Source organism: Sapajus apella, unplaced genomic scaffold (assembly GCF_009761245.1).
Source record: "Sapajus apella isolate SASKATOON/1434 unplaced genomic scaffold, GSC_monkey_1.0 scaffold60, whole genome shotgun sequence".
NCBI classification, from domain to species: Eukaryota; Metazoa; Chordata; class Mammalia; order Primates; family Cebidae; genus Sapajus; species Sapajus apella.
In genome coordinates, this window is record NW_022437000.1 from 108172 (window position 1) to 129831 (window position 21660).

General features: G+C 42.4%; 1 protein-coding gene and 1 non-coding gene across 6 annotated transcripts in view; both read left to right on the top strand.

Moving 5' to 3' along the window:
* CLYBL (citrate lyase beta like) overlaps positions 1-21660 on the top strand; it is a 292997-nt gene that overhangs the window by 19035 nt on the left and 252302 nt on the right. The window lies entirely within an intron of this gene.
* LOC116528923 lies at positions 2925-3031 on the top strand. Its single transcript, XR_004259282.1, has one exon. It is a non-coding gene; the product is annotated as a U6 spliceosomal RNA (small nuclear RNA).

Below are 21660 nucleotides of genomic sequence, written 5' to 3' on the forward strand. Positions count from 1 at the left end.
AAGTCATGGTCTTCCAGCTTAGTGGAAGCATCTTTGCAGGATCCAAAATAACATTCACTTTTATCCTGAAATTTTCTTTCTGTTTCTGGTTTTTCCCCAAGCCTCATCCTTCCCCCACCTTCATGCCATACATTACATGTTATTTCTGAAATAAGCCATGATGGAAAGCATGGCTCAGAGGCTCAGTTCTGTCGCCTCCTTATGGCCAGCGTGTGGAAGAGCCCCTCTGCTCCCATGCCTTCTCCATCGGAGCTCATCCATCAACTCAGGGACTATTTTGGGCTGAGTCCCCCACTTGGGAATTCTGCTGTTCATTTGACGTCCAATGGGCTGTAAGCTCCTTGAGGACCAGGCACTGTGTTTACTCACTCTTGTTCCTTCTGGGAAACCGGCCTGACTCTGAGACCTCGCATGGCCCCACATATTGTTTTCTGTGGGAACCACTAAGCATTAGCAACTAGCCGGTGACCAGCAGGGATTAGCAGTATTCAGGCTCCGCAAACATTTAATGTGCTAATTGAGGAGCCCAGGGATCGGCCAAGGAAGTGATTTACAAAGGTGGAAATGGGACTGTTGACACAGGTGCATTTTATTAATTACTGCTTTTGGGAGAATTCGTAAAAATGTTAATATTTTGGGGGTTTAGTCAGTGAAGAATAAGAAACTTATCTTCACAGCCATATGGTTTACTACATGCTGTGATTTTTCCTCTTTTAAAAATTTTTTAAATTTGGGTTTTAGTAAGAACAAACCATTTCTTGCAGAACTTATTGATTGTATTATGTAGGTAAATGTTAAAATATTTCCTAGAACAACTTTTTATCACAAAGAATTCTAAAACATATCAGTGGTATTCAGAGGCACCTAAAACATGTCAGTGGTATTCAGAGGCACCTGTGGCACATTTTCGTGTATTATTCAGTCGGTCCTTTATACATTCTTCTGACAAGAATGGGAGTCATGCCTCTCAGACTCTGAGTCCCAGGCTCTGAGCATGACTGAGGCAGCTCCTAAGAAGAGAGAAGGGAAGAACATTTCCTGAGGATCTTTGCTGTGGCAGGTTCCAGAAGGTGCTTTGGCGCATCTTACGTGAGATATGGCCTCCTTTGCCTGCTAAGAAGCAGGCAAACTGTTGAAGTTTCTTATTAAGTCTCTTAACAAATTAACTGCAGATGTAGGAAGTGAAATATTTAGTACACAGAGAAGTGAAGTCACCTGAAAGCTCCAAATAACTGGCACTATTAAAATGTGCGGTGTGAGGTGGCTGGCTACGTGGAGGGGGCCTTGGCGGAATAATTCCCCCCCATGGTGTCTTAGTCTTCAAGTAGCCAGTGCAGTACCTTTGCCTGTGGTAGATCCTGAGTAATTGTTGACCGAAATGAAGATGCCGTGGCCAGCGGTGAAGCAGGGATCAGTGCAGTATGCTGTGGGAATACAGAGGCAGGGTGGCTTTTGGAGGGCACCTGGACCATTTCCAAGGAAGCTGCCCTCTGGGCAGAGCTTAAAGGATGGCAGAGGGAACTGCATGCACAAGGCCCAGCAGAGGAGTTATGAGCAGGTAATTATGGAGTGTGGGATTCCCAGGAGCTGGGCATGACGTTGAGAGTGGGGGTTGGTTGGGGCCAGAATATAAAGGGATTTCCAGGCCAGCCCGGGACCAACTTCAGATTTACATACTGTTGGCAACAAGGAGCCGGTGGAGACGTTTAATCTCTTTCGACCTCCATAAAGTTAGTCTTTCACTCTGTAACCTGGCCTAAGAGGTAGTCCCATGTCATTTGAACCCCTTGGCTTTCTCTTTTACTTAAATTACATTCACAGTCCACTGTGAAATCTGATTGGAATAGACAAAACGTGGTGGAACTCTGCAGCTTATGCAGCCAGTTCATCCTCACATTAATGTACTTATAATGTGCATTTAAATAGTGCCAGTTACTTGGAGCTTTCAGGTGACTTCACTTCTCTGTGTACTATATACTTCGCTTCCTACATCTGCAGTTAATTTGTTAAGAGACCTTAATGAGAAACTTCAAACAGTTTAAATGTCAATTACCATTCCAGTAATCTACCCGTATTGGTCATCAGAATGTAATCCCTGGTGGATGTAATTTAAGACAGATGACATTCCAGAGCTTCAGTTACAAAGAATTTCTATATTTCGGGACTAATAAGCTGGCTCCAGTGGTGGCTACATTTGCAGGACTGTCTGCACTTATGACTCATCTAGCACCGGCTCTACCCAGAGCTTTCTGTCCATGGAATTCACACTGGTTTTGTGTTTGGGCTGATGCTTTTGAATCTGAAAAAAGTACATAAAAGTATGCCAAAAATGTAAATATTGTAGATAATTTCATTTTTTAATCCTACACTTTTGAGAGGAAAAAAGTATTCATGATGTACTTTACCATAGATTTAATTAATGGGATAATCTTTAATTCCTGACTCAGACATCTGGATTTGTTTCTTGCCACTGTCTCCTTTTTTCTGTGTTCCTTTCTTGTTTCTATTTTTTATTAAGATAAAATACTTAAAGGGTTGACTATGATGATGAGTATTGTTTTAACAGAAAGTAAAATCAAAAGCATGCAGAATAAATTAACCTTGCATTTTCTTGGCAGGTCAGTTAGTGGGTGTTATATCCTTAGTTGTTTGTGCTACAAAGTAAATAATTTTTGGCAGCTGGTTTGGCTTTCACCACTTCTAAGCCTATGACAAATGGTCTTGAAAGATCTTTGGTATTAAAAAGGAAAATTTTTTGTGTGTGAGTTTTAAGTTCAGTTTTGTTGGGTTTTGAAGGCTTTTTTATGTAAGCCACTTATGTGGCATTTTGTTTTATTTGAATTTGAAATTTTTTTTAAGTTTTAAAACTAGAGTCTGCCACATTCAACTTTTTTTCACAGTTGGCATTTAAAAGTTAATTTGCTGTGCTTGCTTCGGCAGTACATGTACTAAAATTGGAACGATACGGAAAAGATTAGCATGGCCCCTGCGCAAGGATGACACGGAAATTCGCGAAGTGTTCCATATTTTTAGAAATAGAAATTCCATTTGACCCAGCAATCCCATTACTGGATATATATCCAAAGGATTATAAATCATTCTACTATAAGGACACATGCACACAAATGTTCAGTGCAGCACAGTTTACAATAGCAAAGACCTGGAACCAACGCAAATGCCCATCGATGATAGACTGGACAGGGAAAATGTGGCACATATACACCTTGGAATATTATGCAGCCATCAAAAACGATGAGTTTGTGTCCTTTGTAGGGACATGGATGAACCTGGAAACCATCATTCTCAGCAAACTGACACAAGAACAGAAAATCAAACACCACATGTTCTCACTCATAGGCAGGTGTTGAACAATGAGAACACATGGACACAGGGAGGGGAACATCACATCCTGGGGTCTGTCGGGGGCAAATAGGGGAGGGACAGCAGGGGGTGGGGAGTTGGGGAGAGATAGCATGGGGAGAAATGCCAGATATAGGTGAAGGGGAGGAAGGCAGCAAACCACACTGCCATGTGTGTACCTATCCAACAATCTTGCATGTTCTTCACATGTACCCCAAAACCTAAAATGCAATTAAAAAAAAAAAAGTTAATGTGCTTTTTCTGTTTTTAAAAGATACTAAAAACTAAGGTTTCCCCCACTAAGCATTTATTAGTCAACCTCTTTTGCAAATGGAAAAATTAGTTTGCATGGCTGTAGATTGGTTTTCTCCCCAGGAGAAATAATATTGCTAAATAATCTCAGAACTGCATTCACGTATTTAGCCTGCCATAAATCGCCGTCAAAGTGAAGGAAATGGTCAAAGTTAGATATACCTGCACATGTGAATTTCATGTATTTTCTGGTAATCAACTCTGTTTTAAAGGCTTTTGGGAGTTGTTTTCTTTCAAAGGCAGCCCACTGGTGCTGTATTTGGCATGTTGTGTGTTATTAAAACATCACATAAATGCAGAGGTACTAGAACGCGAAGTTTACAAAACCCATCGGAACATTTTTACTCGTGTAGCTAACACGATCACTTCTCCAAGTACAATCATCTTTGTGTTGTGAGCCTGTATACAAAACTGTGTCTGGCATATCTGATTAGAATGTGAAATTTAATATTTTCCACTAGTTATTTCCCAACATGCAAAGTGAACCAATACCTGTTAACTGTATATATTTGAGTAAAAATAGAAAGGATCAGTTGCTTAATCAGCTTTACTGCTGTGAATTTAGGAAGTGAATTCACGTCACCCCTCTCTCCAGAGAGACGACTTGATGACTTACTCTCGGTTTCTTTAAGTGACATTGTAGACCCTGTTGGGATTAATCAGCAGCCTTGGGAGTTGGAGCAGTCATTTGCAATATCGAGTGGAAAAGTTGCTTGTGCTCGGAAGAGTGAGAAGGCCAGGAGTGAAAGACGTGGCCTCATCCGTTCCCTGGTGGCTCCTCACCTGTGAAGTTACACCAGGGTGGTAATAAAATCATAGGAGCTCATTTTATGTGAAACCATTAGCGGCCTGAGAATTCAGGACTAGCTGCCTTTCATACTTTAAGACACTGGAAGGTGTCATTTATAAGCATAGCGAGCCTGCAGGAAGGCAGAACAGGCTTGTAAACCGGAGCCCGAGGCTCTAGACAGCAATCAGTGTGTAATAGAGTTTAAAGTCTTAGGTTATCAGAATTACAAATGGGCCTTTAAGTGTTGTGGGCAAATCCCAAGAAACATCTGTCTATAAAAGGTGGGTACAGTGGCCAGTTTTTTCCTCCTCGTTATTGTGATATTGTTATTTTCTGTTTCTGCCTTTGTGGATGGGAGAGGAGGGGAGTGTACACTTTTGCTACAAGTGTAAGAATAAAATTGTAAATATTTGTGTTAGTTGGAAAAAAGTTGAATACAGTAAGTGTCACAGCTAACGTGGGGGTTTTTCACCTTGAAACAGCCACTGCCGCCTGGTTCCTGCCGCCTTATTCCTCGGACTCTGAATTCCCAGGCTGGGGCAGGCATATGTGACAGGCAGAGAGAGCCCTGGGGTTGGGGGAATGAGGAAGTATTTCCAGTTCCCATTTGGCTTATGCTTTGGAGGGTTCCCCAGTGTGGGCACAGCATCCAGGTTCTTGGCCTGTGGGAATGACAAATGGCCCTGACGTTGGACTACCCCAGCTTCAGTATTTCTGCTTACAGCCTAAGAGTGGTTCTTTATCTGAAACCATGAAGAAAACCGGAAGCTTAGGTAAGAATTTAAGAAACCATTCTGTAGACGTTGCCTCCTGACAAGTACAAGTGTGTCTGTTGAAATCTCAGTACTCCAAGTCCCCATCTATCTGCCCTCCACCTCCTCCAGGTGTTAGACGTGTTACCTGATTGCCCCTGGTTGGCCCTCATCCCCTCCCCATCTGGCCAGCGCTCTCCCTGATGTAGGAGGGGGGCGTCCTCCTGCTCCTGGATCCTACAATATCCAGAGACGCTGGTTCCATCTGCATCCCCTTCTCTGTACTGTGGACTTCACTGCTTGTCTCTTTCTTACGCCGCTAGGAAGTATTTCTTCTGATTCTCATGGGCAGCTCAAAAGGACTCCCACAGAGGGAAGGGTAGGCCTTTAATATTTCTGTCCTTCATCTCAAAGTCCACTTCTTTAAAGTAGACACAGATGGGATTGGGCTGCAGCCCCAGAGATCAGTGTTGGCTGGGTGAAACCACTGCGCCCTCTGGGCCCTGGGCTCCTGTTGCTCAGGGTTCCTTTTTAAAGCCCACTTGTTAAAACTTCTTCCTTTACCAAGGAGATGTTATGCTTATCCTCTTGTGATGGTCTCAAAGTGTTCCAGTGCCTCTTCTTGGAGAAGATATTTGCTGGTTTGAAGGCGACCTCTGCTAATGGACCTGTTTAGTCACCAGGTACTGGGCCTTCTCCCATTGTATTGTCCAAGAGGCTCTGCTCACCCCTGCTCCACCGGCTCTGGAAAGTACCCGAAGTTGGTTGGATGTGGCTTCTCTGCTTAGGTAGCCTTGCACCCCTGGGAGGATGGGAGTCTAACCTGGAAGTGGATTGTTCTCATCTAGCAGAAGCACGTACGCTACTGGATACAAAGCCCCATCTTCTTTCAGAAGCAGCTTGGAGCATTTCTTGTTTAACTGTCATGTGACTCCCTTAAGCAATGCTTTTTTCAGAGCGATACCATCCTGGTAAATTGTTAGAAGCCTCTTTCAAATCCATTTCTTTAAAAAAAAAAATCCTCTTTTCTGTTTATTCTGGAGTCACTCATCATGCAAATATTAATCTGTTTGTGAGAAGTGGTGTTCCTGGAGTTGAAGAAAGCTCTTTAGTAGGGCTGCGGGTCAGTACAGTCCCTGAAAAACATGACTATTTATAACACAGGCACCAGAGGGTTCAGAGAAGTGCTAAAAGTGGAGAAGTTGGGGGCAGGGGAGTGCTGGTAAGGATGAACTTTGCCTATTTCACAAGTTTTGACTAAAGTAGTTCTGAATAAGAAAAGCGTTTGATGAAATCTTACCTAGTATAAAGACATATTATTTTGGGTCTCTCTTTTTTCTTTCTTCTTTTTGTTCCTTCACCTTTCCCCTGTGACCTCCCATTCCAGCTGAGCCCTCTTGTTCCCATCTGCCCTGTACTGTTGATCTTAACCCCAGCTCTGCCCTCTCTTAAATCCTGTTCTTATTCTTGGGGAAGACTACAGTCTCCTGAGCTGTTTCTATCTGCCAAGAACTGTACTTTATATACATTAATATTATCATTAGGACGTAGTCTTTTGCCTGTTTTTCAGATGAGGAAAGTGAGATTCAGAGAAGTTAAGTAACTTATCCAAATTTGCATGCCTACTAAGGGATGAGCAGGAGCCAGACCCCCATTTCTGAAGCATGTTTGCCGAACGGCTACACTTCAGCCACCTACTTGGACACCTTTGGAAGGGAGGATTCTTTTACTGTTACCAAAAAGATATTAATAAAAATAAGTCCAGGGTCCAGGTGTGGTGGCTCATGCCTGTAATCCCAGCCCTTTGGGAGGCAGAGGCAGGTGGGATCACTTGAGCTCAGGAGTTGGAGACCAGCCTGAACAACATGGTGAAATCCCATCTCTACAAAAAATAGAAAAATTAGCCAGGCGTGGTAGTGGTGTGTGCCTGTAGTCCCAGCTACTTTGGAGGCTGAGGTGGGAGGATTGCTTGAGCCTGGGAGGCAGAAGTAGCAGTGAGCTGAGATTGCACTACTGCACTCTAGCCTGGGTGACAGAGCCAGACCCTGTCTCCAAATATGTATATATACACAGACACACACACATAATGTATTACTATATTACATACATATATAATATATATGTGTGTTTATATAATAAAATGCCCATAAATTGAGGATTCATTAAATAAAGGGATAGTCTTGAACTCCCGACCTCAGGTGATCCACCCACCTCGGCCTCCCAAAGTGCTAGGATTACAGGTGTGAGCAACCGCGCCTGGCCTCAATAAAGGGATAGTCATACCATTGTAATGATGTAGCTGTTAAAAAGAATAAGACATTTCCCATAAAGGGTAGAGTAGCTTGATTGCACTAATCCCCCTGTATTTTATGTAGATTTGTAAGATCCACACAATTTTTTTTTTCTTCTGAGACGGAGTCTTGCTCTGTCATCCAGGTTGGAGTGCACTGGCACGATCTCAGCTCACTGCAACCTCCACCTCCCAGGTTCAAGCAATTCTCCTACCTCAGTCTCCCAAGTAGCTGGGATTACAGGAGCACGCCACCATGTGCAGCTAATTTTTGTTTTAGTGGAGCCGGGTTTCACCATGTTGGCCAGGCTAGTCTCAAACTCCTGACCACATGATCCATCCGCCTTAGCCTTTCAGTGCTGGGATTCTAGGCGTGAGCCACTGCGCTTGGCCTCACACAAAATTTCTTTTTAAAACTACTATTATCTGGCACCAGAAGGCAAGCAAAATCAAGCAGCAACTGGAAGGGAATCTACCTCGAGAGACAAACTGTGGTGAATAAGGTTTGCAGGTTGGTAGCTTTAACCTGAAAGTACTCCCTAAGCTGCTTAAGTGGCCAAAAGCCACAGCCTTACTGTTTTGAGAGGTTAAAGGGCAGAGGTAGAAATTGGCAGAGCAGTCAGAAAGTTAGGAGGGGAAGCCCAGAGAGGAGGGAGCTACAGAGGGAACAAACACCCAAATCCGCATTTGAAATAGAACAAATCCTTGGTTGGCCACTGAACTGTGTGTCTGCAGGTCTGATGAAAAAGTGGCAGCTTTAAGCCTGAAAAACCTGAGCAAAGATCTTGGCTGCTACCTATCATAAGGAAGACAGAACTTGGTATTTGTGTTCAGCCAGGTTAGCTGTCTGCTAGAACAAACATCACTCTGCAGAAAAATGTGCAGAATCCACAATCTCTATAATATATCAATCATAATGTCCCGTGTCCTATCAAAAACCACTAAATAGAGGTTAGAAATGGGGAAAAAAAGTAAATAATAGAAGCCAAACTCAAGATGATAGAGATTTTACAATTAACAGACAAGGACTTTAAAGCGTCTACCATAAATATGTTCAAAGACTTCATAAAAATATACATGCAACGAATGAACAGATGAGGAGTATCAGCTTAGAAATAGTAGCTATGGGCCAGGCACAGTGGCTCACGCCTGTAATCCCCACACTTTGGGAGGCTCAGGTGGGTGGATCACTTGAGGCCAGGAGTTCCTGACCAGACTGGCCAACATGGCAAAATCCTGTCTCTACTAAAAATACAAAAATTAGCCGGATGTGGTGATGCACACCTGTAATCCCAGCTACTAGGGAAACTGAGGCAGGAGAATCTCTTGAACCTGGGAGGCAGAGGTTGCAGTGAGCCAAGATCGTGCAAGTACACTCTAGCAAGAACCTGTCTCAAAAAAAAAAAAAAAAAAAGCAAAGCAAAGAAATAAGGCCAGGCAGGGTAGGTAGCTCATGCCTGTAATCCCAGCACTTTTAGAGACCAAAGTGGGCAGATCACTGAGGCCAGGAGTTTGAGACCAGCCTAGGCAACATGGTGAAACCCTGTCTCTACCTAAAATACAAAAATTAACTGGGCATGGTGGTGTGCGCCTGTAATTCCAGCTACTTGGGAGGCTGAGGCACAAAAATCGCTTGAGCCCAGGAGGTGGAGGTTGCAGTGAGCCAAGTACTTCAGCCTGGGTGGTAATGCGGGACTCTGTCTTTAGAAAAAAAAAAAAAAAAAAAAAAAAGCAGTGGTAGCTATGAAAAAGTTGAAAGGTTAGTGGTTGTCAGAGGCTAGGGGGAAGAGGGAGTGGAAAGTGATTGTTTAATGCATATGGGATTTCCTTTCGTGCCGATGAAAATGTTCTTGAGCTAGTGGTGATGCTTGTACAGCATTGTGAAATATACTATGTGCTACTGAATTGTTCACTTTAAAATGGTGAAAATTGTCATTTTTATGAAAAGAAAGAGCTGAAAATACATGAACTAAATAGAAATTTTTAACAGTAAGCCCAATAGCAGACAGAGTTAACTAAAAAATAAATCAATCCTATGTACTCAGTTTGAGGAAAAGAAAGATTGAAGAAAAGCAAGCGGAGCCTCAGAGACCTGTGGGACAGTATCAAGCAGTCTAACGTGTATAGCTGGAGTTCCGGAAGAAAAAAAGAGGTTAGGGCAGAAAAAATATTTGAAGGGATAATGACCAGAAATGTTCCAAATTAGGTAAAATATATTAACTTACTGATCCCTCAACAAACACTCAGCAAGATAAGTTAAAACACACACATGTGCATGAGAGCTACACTGCTGAAATCCAAAAATAAGAAAAGTCTTGAAAGCTGCCTGAGGGAAAAAAAAAAGATACCTAGAAGGAACAATAATATGACTAACAGCAGACGTCCTATCAGAAATAATGGATAGTAGAAGGTAAACATAGTGAAAGAAAAAATATCAACCCAGAGTTCTATGTCCAGCAAAACTATCCTTCAGAATTGAAGCCCAAATAAAGACCTTTATAATTAAACAAAAACTGAAAGAATTTGGTGCAAAGAATTTATGAGAAATGCTAAAGTAGTTTCTTTAGGCTGAAGGGAAATAACCCTAGATGATAACTTGGATCTATAAAAAGAAATGAACCAGAAATGATGAAGAAGATAATCAGAGATCTATCTATATTGATAGGAGCATGTAAAAGTAATAATAATAAATATTTATATAGCAGTTGGTATTCTGAATGCTTTATATACATTAACTCACAACCCTTACAGCAATCATTATTAACATCATGTTACAGAGGTGGAAACTGAGGCACAGAGTAACTTCCTCATTGTCAGATGGCTTGTCAGAGGCAGAGGTAGGATTCAGACCCATCATTCTGACTCCAGAGGCTGTTCTCTCAACCACTATGCTAGACTGCCTCTCAACATAGATTTTTACAAGAACAAATAGGCGATATTATTATGTGAACAAACAAGACATCATGGCATGTACAAAGCAGTGTGCATATATATAGTGTGACCCTATGTGTGTAATCAAAAGTACGTATAAAGGTATTCAGTTTTGTTCAGGAAGGATACACAAGAAGCCTTTAGCAGTGATAACCTTCCCCGTGGAAAAGGGGAAGAGATTGAGAGCTTGAAGTATGAAAAAGGAGACTAAATTATTATTTTGTGCTTTGCTAGATCATTTGAATATTTTTAATGTGGATGTACTTTTTTTTAAATAAAATTTTAAATGTCACAAAACAGGAAAAATAAAGATAACTTGATATGAGAAAATAATATTCTGTCTCTTATAAGGAATATGACAGAAATAGGGAAAATGTAGGCTGGGAGTCAGGACTTAGGTTTCTTTCCTACTCTGTTGGCAGGATACTGTGTCATGTGACAAAGGCTGTGAAGGAGGGCTCAGATCATGCTGTCTAGGCTTGGACACCTTCCTTCCATTGCTACGTCGTCTTCCCCATCCCCAGATGTCCCCACTCATTTAGGGGGCAGCTCTGGGAAGGCACCTATTGCTCTAAAATGGCCTCCTGAAAACTCCTGTTCCCACACACTGTCTGGCTTAATCTTACTCCAAGGCAGGGGGCTGCAGAGGGTGCCTAGGCTGGTTCTGCTCCTGGGTTCCCAATCTCAGGTGATCATGGCAGCATCATGTGCTCTCTCACCCAAGTCAGAAGCCTGAGAGTCTGCCTTTTAACTCACCTTGTTAATGATCCTAGGCACATTTCATTAGGTCTTGATAATGAAATGTACCTGGGGGTCTTTAACAAGGTCAGGTGACCCAAATCCTTCTCAAATCTGCCTTCTTTCTCTGTCATCATTTTTATAACCACCCCGCCCCCGCCACCATTTTCCAGGGTCAAATTGAGACCTCTCCAGTGTTTTCAGAGTAAGGTCCTGCCTTTAGCCCAGGCCTTCCTAGCCTGGCCCCTACCCCAGTCCAGCCTTGTTTTCCACATGCGAGGATCCAGCCTCATCTCCCAGTGAGGTCAGGTCTAGCCATTCAGCCTCTCCTTCCACACATTCAGCCCTCCTGGCTTTGCGCAGCTTCTTGCTTTTTCCTGTGTTCCTTCCTTGTCTTCACAGAGCAAATCATTCTCATCTCCAGAGATGCTGTGCCCTGGAAGCCTTCCCTATTCCCTGGCACGCTGGACTGAGTGGTCCTATGCCGGCCTCCCATAACTCTTGTTCATGCTCTGTCCTACTCTTGGAGAGACGCTGAAGATTGTGGGGAAGAGGTTAGGGTTTGGAATTGGACAGATTTGGTCTTAATTCTGGTCTTTCCATTTATTGGCTGTATGAGCTCAGGCAAGTTATTTAATCTCCCCAGTCTCTGTTTCCTCATCTTTATGGTGGCAATACTACTGCTTACTTTGCTGAGACAGATGGACTAAAGATAATATATATAAAGTGCTTGGCATGGTTCCCATTATAGCTTTATTCTTACCACACTTTTTTAAACATTGTGTTGATTAAACATTTACTTGACTAAATGTCTTTCTCTCCCGCTAGACTGTATGTTCTTTGAGACCAGCAGTGCTTAATAAATGTTTGTAGAATTCAGTTTTTCATGAGTTTGAATTTTAAGAGAGTACATTTGCTTAAAGAGTGATTATATGAACTCTCATTGTGGGATTTCACCTAATGTGAAATTCAAAGCTTTGTATATGTTTTCAGCAGAGACTCTTCAAATTATGTTTTTGAAATAACAGTTTTATCTCCCCAAGCAAAAAGCCACCTGCACCTTTATAAACACTTTACTGCATTTGTCTTCACCTGTTCTTCATTGCCCACCCTTGCTGCAGATCATTAATTGTATGCAGAAATAGAATTATTCATATTTACCAAGGTCTTAAAGTCCTCGTAAGAAAATATTGAGTGGCCTATATAGAAAGGTCACCTGTTAGCTCATGATGCCTGAAAACAGAGGTGGGACCTGGTGGGGCCTGTCTTTAGCTGATGCCGTGCCAGCACATCTGGGCTGGGCAGGGCCTCTAGTGCCTTCTGGACAGGTTCAAGTGGCCAGCTCTGCTTGGTCAGTGGGAGCTGCTCCTTGGCACCTAGGACACCTGCTCCCCACTCTTGAGCCATTCCTCTTGCCAGGCTGTTTGAGTATCACTACCTTCCTGGCTCTTTCCTTTTAGAGAGAGATCTCTGATTTGAAGAGGTAAGGTTTAAAAGAAACATTCGTGTGCAGTAGCAGATATGATTTAACTTTGTTGTGCACCGTATCCCTTGGATCTTCTTTTCTTGGCTATGCTACAGATAAAATGACAGTTCTATGAGGGGTAAGTAGGAAAGCAGGAAAAAATTAGTGGTTCTGCATTGTCTCCATGCCCTAACTCACTCCGTCATAGACACAGTGGGCAAGATGGAGTAATCGCAAGACAGGTACTGAATGTGGCTGCAGTCTAATTTAAACTTTTTTTTTTTTAGACTTACTCTGTCACCCAGGTTGGAGTGCAGTGGTGCAATCCAGGCTGATGGCATCACTGCAGCCTCCTCCACCCGGGCTCAAGCAATTCCCATTTCTCAGCCTCCCGAGTAGCCGGGACTACAGTCGTGTACAACCATTGGGTTGTATTTTTGTAATTTTTAGTAGAGATGGAGTTTCACCATGTTGGCCAGGCTGTTCTCAAACTCCTGGCCTCAAGTGATCTATTCGCCTCCCAAAGTGCTGGGGTTACAGGCATGAGCCACCACATCCAGACTAATTTAAACTTTTTATCTTTGTAAGTACCGGGACAATAGAGGCTGCCCAGTTTTCCATGTGCTCATCCAAAGATTAAAATGCTAAGGTTGCATGGAAGAATTCCCAATTATTAAGCTGCTCCTCCCTCTGTGTTGAAAATACTCCATGAAACCCATCGCTGGAGGTGAATCAAGCAGCGTGATCACTGCCCTCAGCCATTTCTGCCAAACCTGGTCTTTCCAGCATGTTGCATATTCCCTGCTAGTGAAATGTGGTAAAGAAGACATAAATTGCCACAGAATGTAATTTTAAAACCATAAAATTCCTACAAAGTGTGAATATATATGAATGAATGATGTCTGTGTGTATCCACGTATATACATTCATTCATATTTCTGAAGAGCTTTCAAGGAGAATTTTCAAACATAGCAAATACATGGATTTGTGCACAAAGAAGCCAATTACAGATCATTCTTTTTTTTTTTTTCTTTTTGAGACAGAGTCTTGCTCTAACACCAGGATAGAGTGCAGTGGTTCCATCTCAGCTCACTGCAATCCCCACCTCCTGGGTTCAAGTGATTCTCCTGCCTCAGCCTCCGAGTAGCTGGGACTACAGGCGCGCACCACCACACCCAGCTGATTTTTGTGTTTTTAGTAGAGACAGGGTTTCACCTTGTTGGCCAGGCTGGTTTCAAACTCCTGACCTCAGGTGATCTGCCTGCCTTGGCCTCCCAATGTGCTGGGATTACAGGCATGCACCACTGCGCCTGGCTTTTTTTTTTTTTTCAATCAGCCTCTGAGTAGCTGGGATTACAGGCTCCTGCCACCACGCCCAGCTAATTTTTGTATTTTTAGTAGAGATGGGGTTTCACCATGTTGACCAGGCTCGTCTTGAACGCCTGACCTCGTGATCCGCCTGCCTCAGCCTCCCAGAGTGCTGGGATGACAGGCGTGAGCCACTGTGCCTGGCCCTACAGATCATTCTTACCTAGTTATCCAAGTCAGCTCAACAGCATTTTTTTTTTTTTTTTTTTTTTTTTAGGCGTTCTAAAATATTCCAAAGCTGGGGCTCTTTTGACAAGGCCCTACCTGCCTTGTCTCTCATGTCTGCTTTTTCACCTGAAGCTGAATTTTAGGTCCAAGTCAACTGCATTTTGAAAAAATCATCTGCCTAAAGACCCTGATGATAGTAATGATAAAGGCGATTGGAAAACCAGCAGTCTGTGAATCTTCATATAGATGAACAGGGTGCCCTTAGAATTTATCGTCCTTATCTGGATGTTTTTGAGAGTGAAAGGAGTACTGTTAGAGATGCTGGGGCATCAGGAGCCAGCCAGGATGTCCAGGCAAGCCGAGGCTTGTGGTCACTCTGCGGACACGCAGCATGGTCGTTAATGCCCACACAATGTGTGTATTGTTATTTGTAGATTCCATTACTCTTTGGAATATGAGCCTCTAAACAAGCTGAAATAACTCTACTATGCTGTACTTATGCATTGTTTCATAAATATTGGTAACCATAACAATAAATCCTTGACCAGTTCCAATCCAAGGTCATGAGTATTTGGAGTCATATTTAAAGGAATGCTCCGATCGGTTAGCAATCATTTAAATGCATTTATTTGTAACAAAAGACAAAAACAATAACTAAGATAAACATAAAACCCATCCCCTTTGCCTACAGAAGTGACTATTTTTTGAACCGCAAATTTGGGCCGGGTGTGGTGGCTCATACCTGTAATACCAGCACTTTGGGAGGGTGAGGTAGGAGGATTGCCTGAGGCTGGGACTTTGAAACCAGCCTGGCCAACATAGCAAGACCACATCTGTACAAAAGGAAAGTTCAAAACTTAGCTGGGCTTGGTGGCATATGTCTGTAGTCCCAGCTACGGAGGAGGCTGAGGCAGGAAGATCATTTGAGCCCAGGAGTTCAAAGTTGCAGTGAGCCATGATTGTACCACTGCATTCTAGCCTGGGCAATGTAGCAAGACCTTATCTTTAAAAAAAAAAAAAAAAATTGTATGCATAGTCTGAATACATGATTTGAATATATTTAGGAAATAGATAATGAGATAAAATATTCAAAAGTGAAGTTATGCAGGAACATTCCAGGCATATGATTGCCATAAGCTATAAATTTATATTCTCTATGTAGCTTAGACTTTAATTAAACAGAATAATCTGACTTTAATCTCCCTTGACACTATAAAAGTAACTTAGGAGTTTGTTCATTTTTTGGTTGTTTTTTAATCATGAAAACGAATGCCCAAAGTACCTATCAACTCAAAATAATTGTTTTTCTTTTCACACAAAGGCAATTTAATAGATTGGACAATTGCATACTTAACTGTATTTTTGCTCATCATATTATGGGTTATAAAAATCATTGATCTTGGAGCCAAGTACATTACTCTGGTTTTTGTATGCTCATTGTCGTAAGACATTATCTTTAATGTTTTACTAGGTTCGCTATGTTGGGCTGAGGATATTTTTTGTTGTAACAGATATCCTTTTGTGTTTTATTTAAATCTATATTTACTTGTTTTAAATAGTTTGCCTTATTGCTAAGGCTAGTGGAAAATATTTAAAGTGTGAAAATGTGTTTTTTTCCTACAGTGTTCTTTTGAGTAGTTGATAGCTGTGAAAACACTTAGCAGATTTCCCTCCTTTCACCCATGGTTAAGCTTTGCTCCTGAAGAAATATTCCTAGCAGAACATGCCACAATATGTTCAAAACATTGCTGTATTAAAGATGCGACATGGTCTGAAAGGAAAACTTGAGTGTGGATTTCAAGTTGACACGTGATAAAAGTAGCCCTGAAGTGGTCAGTTAGAAAGTGAAGGCCTGGGCCGGGCGTGGTGGCTCAAGCCTGTAATCCCAGCACTTTGGGAGGCCGAGGCGGGTGGATCACAAGGTCAAGAGATCGAGACCATCCTGGTCAACACGGTGAAACCCCATCTCTACTAAAAATACAAAAAATTAGCTGGGCATGGTGGCACGTGCCTGTAATCCCAGCTACTCAGGAGGCTGAGGCAGGAGAATTGCCTGAACCCAGGAGGCGGAGGTTGCGGTGAGCCGAGATCGCGCCATTGCACTCCAGCCTGGGTAACAAGAACGAAACTCCGTCTCAAAAAAAAAAAAAAAAAGAAAAGAAAGTGAAGGCCTGGAACTGAAAGCTTCATGGGCAGTGCCCCTGCTCTTTTGATTTATGACCAACAGGATTTTTACCGCTCTGGAAATTTGTATTATCCAGAGATAGACCGAGGCACCTAAATGCACACATGGATATATATGAATATATGGTGGACAGTGCAGGTTCAAGCTACTCCTGCTAATACATTTCCGGAAAACATTTATGTTTATGGGAGGACTGAACAAAAAAATTAGTGGCTAGTTTTACTCTGGTTCACATGTATCGTTTTTCTAACATAGAATTTTCATTCCTTGGTTTTATGAATCACATCACCAAATGACAAATATGAAAAGTATGTAACAGTTTTCTGTTGAGTGTTCTCTGCAAATTCTTGCCTTCAGTCCTGCTAGGAGTCCTTTTCTTAGATCACCAGTGCAAGCCTTCAGTCATACATTGTTTGTAGTTGATATAACCGCAATGATATAGTAAGGTTTTGATGATTTTAAAATATGAGTAATGAATCATTTATAACCTATAGGTTAAAATGAATTATAAGTGAATGACGGTGGGAACCCAAATGAATCAAAGCTATTTAAATTTGCTGTTGACATTGTGCATCTTCCCATTATTTATTATACTCCCCCCAAAAATCACTCTTTTTCTTAAAAATAGTCCAGCAGAAGAAGGAAAGAAAGTACGGAAATAGAAAGTATGCCAGTCGCAGTGGCTCACGCCTGTAATCCCAGCACTTTGGGAGGCCAAGGCGGACAGATCACTTGAGGTCAAGTGTTTGAGACCAGCCTGGCCAATATGGTAAAACCCCGTCTCTAGCAAAAATACAAAAAAATAAATAAATAAATAACCAGATGTCGTGGCACACGCGTGTAATCCCAGCCACTTCTGAGGCTGAGGTTAGAGAATCTCTTGAACCTGAGAGGCGGAGGTTGCAGCAAGCGGAGAATGTGCTGTTGCACTCCAGCCTGGGTGGCTGAGCGAGACTCCGTCTCAGAAAAAAAGGGGGGGGGTCGCCAGGCGCGGTGGTGCATGCCTGTAGTCCCAGCTACTCGGGAGGCTAAGGCTGGAGGATAACTTGAGCCCAGGAGTTCTGGGCTGTAGTGCGCTATGCCAATCGGGTGTCCACACTAAGTTCGGCATCAATATGGTGACCTCCGGGGAAGGGGGGACCACCAGGTTGTCTAAGGAGGGGGGAACCTGCCCAGGTTGGAAACGGAGCAGGTCAAAACTCCTGTGTTGATCAGTAATGGGATCGCACCAGTGAATAGTCACTGCACTCCAGCCTGGGCAACATAGCGAGACCCCATCTCTAAATAAATAAATAAATAAGAGAAAGCCAAAGATGAACTCAGTGAAGTAAAACATTTCTGAGATTGGTACATTTTCCATTTGGAAATGTCATTCAAGCAATTTAAAATTAAATTTGAAAATAATGTTCTGCAGTCTCTTGAACAGAATTTAAAACATGACCATGTAGAAAAGCCATGTGGGGATGAAAACCCATAGGACATGTCTCGAGGAGGACAGAAGCCCCTGGGGAAGAACACTTGTGAGGGTCCCAGGCTCTCAGACACAAGGAAAGAGGAATCTGAGGGATTGCTGGGAAGGATTCTCATCTTCTGACCTCAGCTGTGAGTAGATTTGGTTGGGGAGCTCATTATCATTGCAGGGGGCAGCGGCCTCAGCCCCTGTGCATGCTGACTCTTCTATGCTGTGCTCTGGCTGGGGCATACGTCTCATGAGGGTGACCCAGGGCACTGAGGATATTCAGTCACCATCAGCCAAATCTGGTTGCAGGAGGGCTGGCAGTGGTCTTGGGAATGTTGCTTGAATTCATCTCAGGGTGAAAATCAGAGTATTGGCTCATTTCTGTTATTATTATTGTCATTATTTGAAATGGATCTTGCCCTGTTGTCCAGTCTGGAGTGCAGTGGCATGATCACAGCCCACTGCAGATCATAGCTCCCAGGCTCAAGTGATTCTCCCACCTTAGCCTCCCGAGTAGCTAAGACTTCAGGTGTGCGCCACCTGGCCTGGCTAATTTTTTATTTTTTGTAGAGATGAGGTATCCCTATGTGGCCCAGGCTGATCTCAAACTCCTAGGCTCAAGTGTTCCTTCTGCCTCTCTCTTCTCAAGTGCTGGGATTACAGGCATGAGCCACCATGCCCAGCCCCTACCCCTGTAGTTCTTTCCCTCCTGCCTGCCTGCCTCCCTCCCTCCCTTCCTTCTTCTTTTATTTTCTTTCCTTTTTTTCCCCTGTTGCTCAGGGTGGAGGGCAGTAGTACAATCTCAGCTCACTGCTGCCTTAACCTCCCAGGCTCAAGCCATCCTCCCACCTCAGCCTCCCGAGTAGCTATAGCTATAGGCATACGCCACCACTCCTGGCTAATTGTTTATTTTTTGTAAAGACAGGGTCTTACTGTGTTGCCCAGTCTGCTCTCATTTCTGATACACTGAGCTCAACTGCTTGCTGAGTAAGGCCTGCATGAGGCCTTTCTTCATGGTCTCATAGAAACCCTTTAGAGCTGTTTAGTATCCTTAAAAGTCCAGAGACGTCCCTTGACCCAGAATCTTTTGACTGTCCTCTGGAGAGAAAGACCAAGTAGGTCTGTTTCAAGACCAAGAGGCTTGAAGGCTTTGGATGCTTTGCTTCCACCTACCTCTAGAGCGACCAGAAGTAATGCCTGCTTCTCATGACCAGCCAGGTTGCCTCACTGCTCCAGTGCCAAAGGCCAGGTTTTGATTGGGAATGATGTCTGTGTATTCTGAATAACCAGGATTTTTTTTTTTTTTTCTGATTTACAGATCTTTAGGGTTTTCATCGGCATGATTTGCCATCTCTGTTTTTGTCATCTAGGGTCCATAATTATCCTCAGGTTTTCTGCCAGCACCTGCATTTTCAACCAGATAGAAAAGGAGGAAGTGAAATAGGAGGGACATATGCATTTCTGAAACAATTTTGAGAAATTGTCTCAATGTTATATTTTCGTTCATAATTGCATGATAATTGCAATGTCTGGTTGAGGAAACTGTGGAACCCAGTGTCAGCAGCCACCACTTACTATGCTGTGCATCTCCGTTCCAACTATTTGGGGCAATGGTGTCTCTTACATTGTGAGTCCCAACCCGTGAATCAGCTGGGAAGTTAATTTTTTGGGTCATGATGAGCATTTAAAAAAATGAACTATACCAGAATAGGAACTATTCAGTTCAGAGCCTATCCGCATTTTTCTTATGAAACTTTTGGTTGTTTTTATATGTGGTGTGTGTATGTATGTACGTATGTATAGGCTGTCACTATGAATACACTTCTTCCTGTGGGTTGCAGTAAAAAATATTTGAAAACTGTTACCTATTAAAATTTAAAAAATTTTAATAAATACATAGCATTATATATTTATGGGGTACATGAGGAGATATTTTGATATAGGTTTACGATGTGTAATCACATCAAGGTAATGGGGTATCTATGACCTCAAGAATTTGTCATTTCTTTGTGTTACAAACATTCCAGTTATACTCTTGTAGTTATTTTTAAATGTATAATAAATTATTGTGACTGTAGTTACCCTGTTGTACTATCAAATACTAGAACTAACTTCACTAGATTTTCTTTTCTTCGATCTGTCCTTTTCTTTTTTTTTGAGACGGAATTTCGCTCTTGTTACCCAGGCTGGAGTGCAATGGCGCGATCTCGGCTCACCGCAACCTCCGCCTCCTGGGTTCAGGCAATTCTCCTGCCTCAGCCTCCTGAGTAGCTGGGATTACAGGCACGTGCCACCATGCCCAGCTGATTTTTTGTAGTTTTAGTAGAGACGGGGTTTCACCATGTTGACCAGGATGGTCTTGATCTCTTGACCTCGTGATCCACCCGCCTTGGCCTCCCAAAGTGCTGGGATTACAGGCGTGAGCCACCGCGCCCAGCCTCTGTCTCACTAGATTTTCATACCCATTAACCATCTCCACTTTCCTTCCCCCTCCACTGCCTTTCCCAGCCTCTGGTACCAGCATTCTAGTCTCTATCTCCATGAGTTCAATTGTTTAACTTTTAGCTCCCACAAATGGGTGAGAACAGGTAAAGTTTGTCTTCCTGTGCCTGGCTTATTTCACTTAGTGTAATGTTCTCCAGTTCCATCCATATTGTTGCAGATGACAGGATCTCATTCTCTTTTATGGCTGAATAATACTTCATTGTGTATATGTACCAGATTTTCTTTATCCATTTAGCTACCGATGGGCCCGTAGGTTGCTCTCAAATCTTTGCTATTGTGAATATTGCTGCAATAAATATGGGAGTGCAGATATTGCTTCAATATACTGACTTCCTTTCTTTTGGGTATATACCTAGCAGTGGGATTGCTGGGTCATATGGGTAGTTCTAATTTTAGTTTTTTGAGGAACCTCCATGCTGTTCTCCATAGTGGTTGTACTAAATTACATTCCTATTAATAGTGTATGATGGTTTCCCTTTTTTCTATATCCTCGCCAACATTTGTTATTGCCTGTCTTTTAGATAACAGTCATTTTAATTGGCGTGTGATAGCACACTGTAGTTTTGGTTTGCATTTCTCTGGTGATCAGTGATGTTGAGCACCTTTTCATATGCCTGTTTGCCATTTGTATGTCTTCTTCTGAGATATATCTGTTCAGATCTTTTGCCTATTTTTTTTTATTGGATTATTAGATTTTTTTGCTGTTGAGTTTTTTGAGCTCCTTATATATCCCAGTTATTAATCCTTTGTCAGATGGGTAGTTTGCAAATATTTTTCTCCATTCTGTGGGTTGTCTCTTCACTTTGCTGATTGTTTTCCTTTACTGGGCAGAAGCTTTTTAACTTGACGTGATATCATTTGTCTAGTTTTGCCTTGGTCACCTGTGGTTTTGGGGTCTTAGGGCAATTTCTGATCCAGGGAGATGGCTTTCTTTAAGGGGTGTGGGACATGAATAAGCCACGAGCCATGTCCAGGGTATCTTCTTTCCTGTGGCTGAAAAATTCCCTAATTTAAACTTAGGATTCTCTTTCCCATGAACATGCTATTAAAATAGTGGCACCCTGGGACATTGTGGGGTTCAGTGGGCTTGTGTGAGTTATCCTGAGGGTGTAACCGTCATTCGTGCCATTTTTTCCAAGGGGAAAAATTCATTTTCAGTTCCAAAGAAGCAACTTATTGGTGAATTATTTTGAGCAGAATCCAGTCATAAATCAGGCACTGCTTTTATATTTTTTCTGCATTCGGTAGTAAATCTACTTGTACTTTAAGCAGTCATTGTACTCCCTTAGCCCCTTTTAATTTCTTTTTTCTTTTTTTTTTTTTTTTTTTTTTTTTTT